The 11,462-nt window shown below is 39.7% G+C and overlaps 1 long non-coding RNA gene across 1 annotated transcript in view; it reads right to left on the bottom strand.

Annotated features, from left to right (window-relative positions):
• Positions 1-311: 311 nt before the first annotated feature.
• The window catches only part of LOC112441991 (uncharacterized), a 32,092-nt gene continuing 20,941 nt past the window's right edge, over positions 312-11,462 (bottom strand). Inside the window, exon 3 of the long non-coding RNA XR_003029947.2 lies at positions 312-1,005. This is a non-coding gene — a long non-coding RNA (uncharacterized lncRNA). The remainder of the gene's footprint in view (positions 1,006-11,462) is intronic.

Genomic DNA, 11,462 nt, shown 5'->3' with positions numbered 1-11,462 from the left:
TTTTACTCTAAATTCAGAGTCAGGTTTCCAAGTCTACTTGAAACATTTGGTGTCTGTGCTTGTTTATACTTGGCAAATCATAGTTTCCTCTGCGTGTATGTTTTAATAAAGAGCTTGAAGAGAAAAGAAATACTTCTAAAGCTTTTGGATGACAAATAGAGCTTCCAAACCTTTTTTTTTTTTTTTAATAACCTAAGTGTAAGTGATTCAAAAGCATGTAGATGGAATCTCTCAAAATATTAAGCAAAAGAAAAATATGTAACTAGCACAAATGTATTTTTCTTACCAAACATTTCAGAATTTCTCATTAATATGCAAAAGGTCTGTGCCCCAGTCATGTTTACCTGTCTCAAGGTTAAAAGGGAAAGGAAGGACATCTCTATGAACTAAGAGGCAAATGAAATCTAATTTACTTTGGATATAGGTTAATAAATATGTATCCTGGATGTCAAATTAGTTCTAGTAACTTAATCACTGCTAAGTATAGTTGCTCACAGAGAAACTATCTAGTTACTCAGTGAGTTCAGATAAACTCATTTTGATATTGTTGGCTTTTAGAAAAACTACTTTTTTCCCCCCATTATTCTTTCAGCAACCATATTCACATTCTAATTTTAGCATATGGGAAAGGGGGGCCATGCTGGTGGTTTGGGCCTTGGGGCAGTAGGGGCAGCTGGCATCACGAGAAGAGAAGTCCAGGAATGCTCAGGACGGCCCTGAAGAAGTAAGCGCAGTTGTTGATGGCTGTCTCGAGCAGCATCACCACAGCTTTGCCTCCATGAAAATGACCCCTCCTTTTTTGTGCTTGGAAAACTCAGGAAGAATTGCTTATGTTCCACCTCAGATAACTGCATTTTGCACACTTCCTTTTGATATTCTACTGAGGCAGATCCAGTTGCAAACTGTGCCCTGAAAGACATCCACAGACTAGTACTTGCCAAGTGGTCACGCACATTAGCTATTCCATCTGTAGGCTGTTGTCAGATCATACTCCCTCTTTTGTCCCTTTGAATGAAAGAAAGAGAAAAATATCAGAAAGATCAGAAAATCTCAGGAAAGAAAAGGATGAACCAGTTATATTTTCTACGTCATTTTACCTATCTCTTTGAGACAATGTTAGATTAGGAATGATTTTATTGTTTGAACTCAGATTGCTTTTTTTTTTTTTTATAATACTGTTTCACCTTGGGAGTTCTTGTCTATTTTGTGAAGAGCCAATTCCATTGGGGGAATTTTCTGAAAGCACAGAATCCTCTCTTTCTCAGTTGCTGCCAAATTTTCAAAAAAGATGATTGTGTTGTGCTGCCCAAAGAGTCAGGTGAATACATTTACCTCACAGAAACTTTATCCATATGGGGGAACTTCATGGATAAAGGATCCCAAGAGTTGATTCTCTATACAGTTGGAAATCACTCAGATGAGCTTGAGGAAAACGAGAGCCAACTGGGTGGGCCAGACAATGAGAAAGGGATGGAGAGACTCAGGGAAGTAACTGTACTAGATAAGGCTGAAGAGCCTGCCCGACGTCTGTGTTGTGAAGGAAGTCCCAAAGGACTCTCCATTTATCAAAGCAGTAAGGAATGTGTTGTTGCTAGGCACCAGCATCATGGAGAAGCTCCATGGTGGCTCTGCTCCATAGGCCAGAGTTGGACAGTAGGAGTTGCCTTAACAGAACTGGACTCTCTGACAACAAGGAAGAAAGGATCCTAAAATAATGACTACAATGTCCTACACCTGCTTTCCATTGCTGGGGCGTTCAGATCTGCCCTGAGCCACCACCATGGAGTAGAAAGGAATCCCTCTATTCTGTTGGACTATTACATGCAAAATGGTGAGAACCTTTGTTGATACCCTTCAAACCTGAAGTGAAAGCTGCTTTCCTCCCTTCTGTGCAGTGATTAAATTACTGTTTTTGTAGTAGTAAATCAAGGACAATTTTACCTCTCATTTGGACTTTTGAAGTTAGCTTCTGTTTTGAATTGTAAGATCTAGATTTGGTTTTATCCATTACTTTTAGAAGGCTTCCCAGAAGCTATAACCTGAAGTGTGTACCTATATTCTGCTGCTGCTACTGCTGCTAAGTCGCTTCAGTTGTATCCCACTCTGTGCGACCCCATAGACGGCAGCCCACCAGGCTCCCCCGTCCCTGGGATTCTCCAGGCAAGAACACTGGAGTGGGTTGCCATTTCCTTCTCCAATGCATGAAAGTGAAAAGTGAAAGTAAAGTCGCTCAGTCGTGTCTGACTCCTAGCGACCCCATGGGCTGCAGCCCACCAGGCTCCTCCATCCATGGGATTTTCCAGGCAAGAGTGCTGGAGTGGGGTGCCATTGCCTTCTCCGACCTATATTCTAAAGGTTGCTAAACCCCAGATAAATGGGGAAAGGCATTAATATTTACCAAATATCTATAGTATGTCTGCCATTATGGTTGACCTGTCCTTATTCATTTACTTTTCACACCCATCATGTATTTTAATTATTATTTTTATGTAATTATTCCCATTATATAAAAAATGTGAAAGATAAAGTGACCTGACCAAAGTCAACTCATGAACTGCCAGTAATCAAGGGTAGAATCCAATCAAGGATAGAATACATGTTCTAAATCTAAGTTTAAAGCTCTTTCCACAGCTAATTTGACTGCACTTTATGACTAAAGCCCAATTTCTCTTCTTGACATGTTTTTAAGGTCTTAAAATTATATCATGCTTACCTGTAATATTGTGATTTTACAGAGAATTAGACATTGTTAAAATATTATTTCATTTTCCAAAAATCACAGAGAAATTTCTGAGATAATTTCAGAAAAATTATCTCACTTTTTTGCCTCTGAAAGCCATAGACTATATCATTATTCTTTTTAATTCTCTGGTCTCAATTTGGATAATATTTCACTTGTAAGAATGATAATTTTATAAAATACAATTGTGGTTTGTATATGTAAACGTGTAAGTTTGTGCTTATGTGTGTATTTAATTTGTGTGACATATATCATTGCCTCCTGGAAGTGAATTAATGACTGTTAGAGTGGTTTGGAAATATTTCATGTGTTTTGGGGATGATTCTCTGTCTACCTCACCAGTGGTTTTAAAGGGTGCCAGGGTGATTGGCTTCCCTGGTAGCTCAGAAGTTAAAGCATCTGCCTGCAATGCAGGAGAGCTGGGATCGATCCCTGGATTGGGAAGATCCCCAGGATGAAGGAAATGGCAACCCAGTCCAGTATTCTTGCCTGGAAAATCCCATGGACAGAGGAGCCTGATGGGCTATACTCCACAAGGTAGCAAAGAGTTGGACACAACTGAGCGACTTCACTTTCTTGGAGAAGGAAATGCCAACCCACTCCAGTGTTCTTGCCTGGAGAATCCTAGGGATGGGGGAGCCTGGTGGGCTTCCGTCTATGGGGTTGCACAGAGTTGGACACGACTGAAGCGACTTAGCAGCAGCAGTAGCAGGGTGATGGGATAAAGTGGTAGTTTCCCTAAATAGATAAGAAACCAATGACCCTGAATGTCCCAGATAGTGACTATAAAGGATGATATATTCTCTGTACGTTAGATACAGTTGTGTAGTGCATGTGTGTGTGCTCAGTCATGTCTGACCCTTTGTGACTCCATGGACTGTAGACCACCAGGCTCCTCTCTTCGTGGGATTCTCCAGGCAAGAATACTCGAATGGGTTGCCGTTTCCTCCTCCAGGGGATCTTCCTGACCCAGGGATCAAACCCATGTCCCTTGTGTCTCCTGCATTGGCAGACAGGTTCTTTACCACTGAGGCACCTGGGAAGCCCTAGCTATAGTTGACCCTGCTAATATGTATAATTATCAAAGGAATGACTTTAGGAAGTAAGTCCTTCTGCTTTATCATTTTAGTTAGAAGAAACCCTTTGAAAGAACTAGCAGAGTATAATAGCCTAGCATAGCATGGAGAGATAAATAAATGATGCCAGACAGCATTGAAAAATACTTGAATGCATCTCCTTAAGTCAACAGCAGAATTTGTAACACACATCTCAATTTTCTCTCTACTCTGGAGAGGAAAACCAGGGAGTGCAATATATCATTTATGTCAGTACAACAAGAACAATTCTTACTGGTTCAGGGTCTGGAGCAGTGACTCAAAGGTTTATGGGACTGCTGTTCATCTCTGAGCATATTCTGCTTATTGTTTCTGATGCTTCATTTTGGAATCTTAGGGTCAGTGTGTTTTCATGTGGAAAACCCTAGACTGCCCAATAGAGTCTGTTTTGACACTGACTCAAGAGAGTTCCCTGGTGGCTCAGACGGTAAAGCATCTACCTACAAAGCTGGAGACCCGGGTTCAATCCCTGAGTTGGGAAGATCTCCTGGAGAAGGAAATGACAACCCACTCCAGTCTCCAGTATTCTTGCCCGGAAAATCCCATGGACAGAGGAGCCTGGGAGGCTACAGTCCATGGGGTCGCAAAGAGTCAGACACAACTGAGCGACTTCACTTCACTTCAAGAGAGTTACAAAAGAACCCAATTCAGTGCTTGCACAAATGGTTAATCTTACTTAACACTGCAGTAGTTCTATAAGCACAAACCCTTTGGTTTAGTTATGAAATTACACCCAATGACTATTACACCCAATGAAAGTTCTGATGACCTGCAGTTAAACTACTGGAGCGATAATAATTCGTCCTTATGTGTTTATTTTATAATTTCTAAGGTGTTCCGTTTCATTTGAGGTCTTGAATGTTTAATATGACTAATTGCTTCTTGCTCTGGAAATAAGCTTGTTCTTTGATAAATTGTGTGAGTGTTCAGGCATATAAATTGAAAAGATTTAGATTTCTTGACACTGCATAGAGCATGTAAGTTGATGAAGGGAACCTCATGATTACATGCCAAACAGGTTCTTCAACATTATATATTTCCAGAAAGACTGCTGAAAATTAACATAGAGTTAGGAAAGGTAACTTCCTTTCATTGCAAGGTTTTTGTTTTAAGCTAGAAACTGTTGAACTGTCCTTGAACAGGCGAAAAAGTCTTAAAGGTTTACCTAACATATAATGCAGACACATACACGTACAACCAGCCATTAAATATTATGTGTTTTCTGAAACATGTGAGAAGGCCAAGAGTAGACCTTGGAATAACTATAGATGGTGGTGGGCGGGGGAATAGAACAACAATGCCACCAATTACCTTCATCAGCCATGTCATCTTATTATGTAACTCATAGAGATAATGTGGATGTAATTTGATAGATTGGCTTTGGTTTATCTCTCGAGACAGATGTTATCATCTGAACTGAACCCGGTACATCATACATTCATAAAAGCCAGATGGGTGACATGCCTGCAGTGAGTTTAGTGCCTGTCTATAAAGACCAGATGGGTGCCGCTTCACAGAAAGGTTTATGTCGATCAGCTGTGGCTGCCTTCCAGAGAGTGAGGAAATGCTCTCCATTCTCCAGAGAGTTTCTCCATTCTTTGTTCTCTGTTGTAATTGTCTGCAGAACCTTTCAGGACCAAGACTTCTCATCAATAGAATCATATGGATCCTGTGTTGAAAGACAGTTGTGCTTTTGATACATAAAGAAGACAAGGCCCTCGGTAACCACTCTAGCCAGAGAAAATAAACCAGTCCTTGCAAGATGATTTTATGCTGGCCTTTTCTCTCACTTATAAATGGCTTTGAGTCCTATAGATGTAGCTGAAAATATGCAAATGTACAAGAGACTTCTTGGATGGAAAACACCCAAAATCTAGTCTCTTCACTTATATTAACACACAGGATTCCAGAACCTTGTGGTGAGTGAAAATCAAGCCAATGTTGAATGGAGACTGATTTGATATTCCATCTCTATGTGGTTTCCTCATAAAACATTTATTTTTTGTGACTTGTTCTCTTTGTGACTGGTGCTGACTTGGTGACTAAATTGTTCATGCTTGGTTTCTTCAATTTTCAGTCTTATAAATAGTTTGCTCATGGTATAATATTATGATGTTTAAATCTTGGATATATAACCAACTCTTGAAATTCAAGAGAAAGCCATCGCAAGGCTTCATAAATATTCAGATGTATAAATATCACAAGAACAAATTATTTTCCCCATGAAACTTTTTATATTCTAAGACCCATGACTTTCTTAGATCATTTTGCATTCTCTTTCATTTCTTCTACTAGCAATATCAATTCTTTCTCATGTGAGGATGTTTTTCTTCACAGGATGGATTTGTATCATCTTCTGATTTTTACTGTGTAATGGCAACAAGTAAAGATAACAGATCTTCCAGCTTGCAGCATGTTCAACCCAAATTCTTCAGGGTTACTCACTATGGGTAAAACGATGGATATTGTATCTGTGAATGCTATGCCAACTGTGTTACCTAACCCAGGGTACCTGTGCATGGCAAAACCCTTAAGGATTTGGAGATACATGAGATACATGACTATTTATTGTGCCTAGCAGAGTAAAGAAGCATTTGATACAGGAGACGGAAAGTATGGATTCCTTGCCAGCACTGGGGTCTTTGTTGTCTTCAGATTTCTCCAAGTATTTCTATGTAGCTTCTCTTCACATAAAGCTTGAAAAACACTTAGCTAGACAATGAATTGAAGGTTCCCTCAACTTTCAGGTGTCTGGAGCCAAGGATTCAGAGGATTTAAATTGTTTGGTGAGAAAGCTAAGAGAAAAGAAAGCCATAAGGCACAACCAGTTCACACTGCTCACGGGCCAACAAGCCAAAGAGATGGTTCATCAAATATCCCCCACACTTGGCTCTTCCAGCTTTCAAAGCAGTAGGGTTTCTTCACAGGTATTATGGGGTTGTTGAAAAGTGAACATGGCTCTATTGCTGTTCCCCATCAGAAAGTAGAACTGACAGCCTGAATAGTAATTCCTCAGGAGTCTTGGACTCCTGAGTCTGCTGTGGTCTAAAGAGTGACAGGCTGGAGCCCAGCGCCACCATGTTGGCAGGACCCTGTTTATCTGTAGTGCTCAGGGTGAAGCAGGAGAGATGAATGAGCTCTCTGGGAATATGGGAATCTGATCTCCTTAAAGATCATTTACAGTTAGAAATAAAGTACTGTGAAAATTAGAAATTGCCATGTCCACTGTTACAGACTTTTTTTTTCAATTAAAAGGAATCAGCATTATAAATAAAATAATAGATCTTTTAAGATCATTTATAAAGTGTTGTTACTAATTGCACTAATACCTGTTGCTATTATAATCCAGTTGCTTTGGGAAATTTTATAATTAATAGTAAGTCCTTAATTGGAGTGATAACATTTTCTGTGTTACATTTAATGTTACTTTTAATGAGACTGCTGCTTCAAAAATTTATAACAGATTTGGCTACACTGGAAAGGACTCAGAGTTATATAATAAGAGGGTTTGAAATGAATTTTGGGACGAATTGAAACTAGGGTTTTATGTTTGTTTTTTGTTTTGTTGTAGTTTGAGGAAGATAAACTGTGATTATATTAATATTTATTATTCAAATATCTAGATTAAAGTGATACTATTTGGAAAGCATCATATTTTGTCTGTAATAATCTGAATATTTACATCCCAAAGTAGACTCTGAAAGATGGTTCTAAAGTACCAGAACTATAGAGATAATTCTTGTAATAGCAAAATTAAAATAGGTACTTGCTTTTTCTTGCTTGATTTGCATCAGTTTTTATTTCTCTAGACTGTGTATAAACTTAAGGAAAGCAAATACTCATTTTTGGGGGCCAATTCTTATTCGATCTTACTGGATTTTAACCACACAGTCAGAACAAAACCAAACTTTAAGGACTTGTTTACATTTGGTTTACACATTTCTAGACTTTTCCAAATGGTCTAAATAATTTTTGGTAGTTTACTTTTGTAACTGAAGCAGATGTATGACATTGACAGAAACACTGAAGAAAGGTTTCAGTTTATTAATTAGAATGTTTATGACTTCTTCAAGGCTGGTATCTAAATGCAAGGTAAGGCACTGGTCTGTGAATTCTTCTTTGTTTTCAAGATAGAGCTGCTATGGGCATTTAAGCAAGATTTAACTGAAAGAGAAAGTTCTCTGGCTAAATCAAAGCATTATAACATTTTAGTGAGGTTTACATTTTGTTTCACTTTCCAAACTTGCAAATGAGTTCCCCCAAGCATGAAAGGCAGAAATAAGAAGCTTGGGAAGAATTCAGTCCCTGTATTACGAAGCTCAGTCCCTGATTTCTGTATAACCACCCCATTCCATTTTGATTTATTTCCAAAGTTTGATTGGGATTTCTTTTGTGGTCATCTGCAACTAAAAATGTTGAACTGATAACAAACAACTGTTAAGTTTTCCTTCCAATAGTTAGGTGACAGATAACCCATTCTGACTTAATCGAATGCAGGGAACTTGAGGATGGAACCAAGGCAATTCCTTTTCCATAGTTTTGTTCCAAGAAGATCAGTCAAGATTGAACTTGAAATAGATCACTGGCACTTTCCAAAGTGGTCTCAGAAAATGGTCCCTAATAGGGTCAGTCACTCACTCTCTGACCAGATCTGGTCTAGATCACTTCCATCAGAGAGGTAGAGAGAGAATGAAAGATGATCTAGGCTAGATCTCCAGTGTAGTTACAGCAGTTTTCTCTTTCATCTTTGGTAGTGTGACAGCCGTGGTTAAAGTCAAGTTGGTGTTACCATTTGTACTACTCCTTCCTCAAGGAAAGCTCCCTGGTAAGCAAGGTGTGCTGAAAGACAGAACAAGATGCAGTAGGCACTTTTGAAGGTCCCTGGCCACCCAACACTTTTCTATAATATGTGCTCCATTTCTTGCCAATCTTAGTGCTTAACACTTTGCTCAGCCTGAAAATGAATGCTTTGTCAGTTTAATAAAACTTTAAATTAAATCTTTAAAACTGATAGGAAATATATAGCAGATAAGAACTTAGTTACTAGAGAATAAAAATATAAAGAGAGAGAGATGACCTTGAGCCATAACAGATGCAAGTTTCCATGTATAATACTCATTGAATATGACCTTGGAAAACATTAGTGATTTCTAATTTTGTGCTCCCAGGTGAAATGATACTAGATTTGAGAGGAATCCTGCAGCAAAACCACTCTCAAAGATACACAATGTGAGGAAAATTGGTTTGAGCTTTCAGTACATCCTCATTAGAGATCTTACAGTGATGGCTTTATAAAAGTATTTAAAATTAACATGGAAGAATTAGAAAATGTTTATATTCTTTTTGATGGATTAATGCAACTTCTGAGAAAACCAATAAATCTAAAAAAATTCATGAATATGGGTCTTAGATCTATAACTCTCTTTATTTCAGGTTCTAGAGGATCAAGTCTGTGATAAAACTGGGGTGCTCAGGTATTACTGATAGGCATAACCCCAGAGCAGGTCCAAGGCAAAAAGGCAAGTGAGACGAGAAGAAGGAATGTAAACATGAAAAGATACATAACCAGGCTGGCCTCAGCTTTGTAAGAAACCTAACTGATGAACTTGGTTCACAGAGCTTTCCAAGCAGGTCCTGCCTCAGAGCAAGCCTTTGTGGCAGGGGTCCACATACTTTCTCTATAAAGGGTCGGATAGTAAACAGTATTTCAGACTTTGCAGGGCACATATCTCTGTGACAATTATTCTACTCTGTTTTGTTGTGAAGATTGTCATAGACAATAAGTAAATGAATGGGCATGGCTATGAATGGGCAGGTTCCAATAAAGCTTTATTTACAAAAAGAGGAGGCAGGCCAGATTGGCTGTTTAACTATAGTTTGACAGCCTCTGTCTTGGAAAAGGGAGAGGAATTTACTTGACCTTTCTTTCTCTTTTAAAAAATGTGCTTATTTGGCTGTGGGCACTCTGGTTTTGGTAGTTGCAGCATATGGGCTTCGTTGCTCCGAGGCACATGGGATCTTAGTTCCCTGACAAGGGATCGAATCTGCATCCCTCGCATTGCAAGGCAGATTCTTAACCACTGGACCAGCAGTCTCTGACCTTTCTTGTTTCTTCTTTCTCATTGGTCAAAGTTTACTTCACTTCAGTTGCTCAGTCGTGTCTGACTCTTTGCGACCCAGGGCACTACAGCACGCCAGGCCTCCCTGTCTATCATGAACTCCCGGAGCCCACCCAAACCCACGTCCATTGAGTCGGTGATGCCATCCAACCATCTCATCCTCTGTCATCCCCTTCTCCTCCTACTCTCAATCTTTCTCAGCATCAGGGGCTTTTCAAATGAGTCAGCTCTTTGCATCAAGTGGCCAAAGTATCACTTCATGGGGTGGTAATACTTCTGGACTCTGTTACCTGCCCCGCCAGGTGGTCACTGAGGAAACAGACATCAGACATCACAGTGTGGTGCATCATTTGGCGTTGGAAATGGAGGAGGAGGAGTTACAGCCTTTGCGAGTCCATTCAGACTGTACTGCTTCCACCAGTCACTGTGGCTGTCTCCCCATTGGCAGAGGCTCAGATGCTGATGCTGAGGGGATAAGGGCCCGTGGTGGAAGCTCAGGCTGCCCACTTGAACACCCAGCCATGGCCTGGGGGCTGGGACCCTGGTGGGGCTGATCCAAGCTGAGGAACCACTGAAACCAAGCCTGGCAATGTATCCTAGTCAAATAAGAATGAAAGGTCTCCATAAAGGAGACAGAAGTGAGAAGAGATGATTGAAGTGTATCCGACCTATCATTTTGCTTTAGTTTGTTAAAGTACCACCACTGTAAAACTGATGGTGCTTCCCTCATTTTTAAATATTTGATCATCTTTTTAAAAACTTCATTTTTAATTGAAGGATAGTTGCTTTATACTATTGTGTTGGTTTCTGCCATATGACAACATGAATCAGCTATAACTATACATACACCCTGTCCCTCGTGACTGAGCCTTAGATGATTACTGAGAAAATTGGGATATAGCCAACATTTGAAGATAATATCCATGAAGACTTCAGTTGTCCTCCCATATGCCCTAGGAGGCTCCTGTAATCAGCAGAATAGGTAGCTGAGGAGATGGCTACAGGAGGTCTGGCCCTATATGTCACAACAGTAGGCGTGACCCAGTTATAGGTGTCAGATAGTCTGGGTTCAAATCCTGGTTTTGTCTCATGGAGGAAGGTGACTCAGGGAAAGTTACCTAATCCCTCTGTGACCCCATTTCCTTGTTTATAAAATAGGAAAACAATACCTAATGCCGTGAGGCTTAAGAACGTAGTAAGTTAACTGACAACCATAATGCTTGGCACACAAAGGCATTCAGTGAGTGGAAAGGATCAGCTACTTTTATGTAGACTTCATAAAGCTACTGTTATATTCCGCGTGAGCCTCTTGAGAGGAAGCTTCCTGTGGATGACGTATTTGGTTTACTGTTCCCTTATTTATCATGCATTTTTCTTGTAAACATTCATCATGAGTGACTGCAACTCTGAGCTTCAGTTTTTCTGTTCATCAAAGGAGTTTTTTTTATACCTAACTTCATACTTTTATTGGGAGCATAAGTGATTTAA

Source organism: Bos taurus, chromosome 17 (assembly GCF_002263795.3).
Source record: "Bos taurus isolate L1 Dominette 01449 registration number 42190680 breed Hereford chromosome 17, ARS-UCD2.0, whole genome shotgun sequence".
Classification (NCBI taxonomy): Eukaryota; Metazoa; Chordata; class Mammalia; order Artiodactyla; family Bovidae; genus Bos; species Bos taurus.
This window is presented reverse-complemented; position numbering and strand designations above follow the sequence as displayed.